Source organism: Elephantulus edwardii, unplaced genomic scaffold, assembly GCF_000299155.1.
Source record: "Elephantulus edwardii isolate Elephantulus edwardi_28Jun2011 unplaced genomic scaffold, EleEdw1.0 scaffold00043, whole genome shotgun sequence".
In the NCBI taxonomy this organism is placed as follows: Eukaryota; Metazoa; Chordata; class Mammalia; order Macroscelidea; family Macroscelididae; genus Elephantulus; species Elephantulus edwardii.
This window is the reverse complement of record NW_006399793.1, coordinates 18,269,479-18,271,134: the sequence shown is the minus strand read 5'-3', so window position 1 is coordinate 18,271,134 and position 1,656 is coordinate 18,269,479.

The following is a 1,656-nucleotide window of genomic DNA, read 5'->3' as shown; positions in this document are numbered from 1 at the left end:
GAACATACTTTGGACATGTTGTGAGGAGAGACCGGTCCTTGGAGAGGGACATTATGCTTGGGAGGGTGGAGGGACAGCGCAGGAGAGGAAGGCTCTCTATGAGGTGGATTGATTCAGTGACTGGGATAATTGGGATGGGAGTGTCAGAGCCAGTGCGATTGGCACAGCACAGAGCGGAGTTTAGGGCTGTTGTACACAGGGTCACTATGAGTTGCAAGCGACTCGACGGCATATAGCAACAACAACATTATTGTAAGTTTGTTCTGTTTGAAACTGCTCCTCCTCCTTTGTGAATACCAATATGAAGGCTCAGCCTCTGGTACCATATTTGTTACTTAATCTAAGTGTGCTCTGTTGTACATAGGGTTCTCAAAAGACTGTTAATTTGGAAGTAGATGGCCATTCCTTCTCTCTAATCTGTCTTAATTTGAATGTTAAGCTTTAGAACAATATAAGATTAAAGAACTTTCCATACCCAACCAACAGATCTACTGTGGGTTCTGGCCCTTCCCTTTGGTGAGTGTGTCTTATTCTCACCCATGGCCCACCTTGCCCACATCCAGCTGTCTTCTCTCTCCTCACTCCTCCAGCACTTTCCTCCTCCCAGCTTCCAGCTAATTCTGGTATGATGGCTCAGGCCTCTGGCCACCTCTGGCCACACATTTCCTTTTCAATCCCCTGTGATATCCATGTTCCCAGTTCAGGCAAACTCCATGGTGTTGGCTGCCAGTGTGGGCAAACTTCTGGCTTTGGCTGCAGTATGCTCCAGTATGTCAGAAAGTATGAGGATGGCACAGGGTAGAACAGGGATCATATATATTCGTAGGGTTGCTATGGGTTACACTCAAATCGGTAGTATCATCCTCCCTCCTCAGGAGCATCTAAGGAACATTCTGGCTGTGTCCATCACCACATTAAACACTCAGTGATTTCTAAACATGGAATGTGGGGATTACCAGTGTAGGAAAAAATGAGACATTGTTAAGGAAGAAATGGAACACATAAATATTGACATACCAGGCAATGGCAAAATGAAATGGATTGGCATGGGACATTTTTATTGAGACAATCATATGCTCTACAATACTGGAAGTGAAAATATGAGTAAAACAGGGTCACATTCATAGTTAAAAAGATTATTTCAAGATCCATCTTGATGTACAATGCTGTGAGCAACAGGATAATATCAATATGCATACAAGTAAGACCTATTAATATCACTTTCATTCAAATATCTGCACCAACAAACAGAGCCAGAGAGGAGAAAATAGATCATATATACAAACTTTTGCAGAAAGATATTAATCAAACATGCAAACAAAAAGCATTAATAATAATTGGTGACTGGAATTCAAAAGCTAGAAACAGGGAAGAAAGTTTGATAGTCATAAAATATGGATTTAGTGACAGAAATTGGACTGGAGATAGCATGATAGAATTTTGTACAATGAATGATTTAGTCCTTGAAAATACCTTTTCTAAGAAATACAAACAGCAGTTATACACACAGACTTCAACTGATAGTCTACACAGGTGTCAGATGTCAAGAAGACAAAGACTCTCACCACTGGACCAATTGGCAGCATCAGGATGGATGACGAAGAGATTGAGATTGTTCACAGCTTCAGTTTGCTCGGCTCCACAGTCAACACTCTT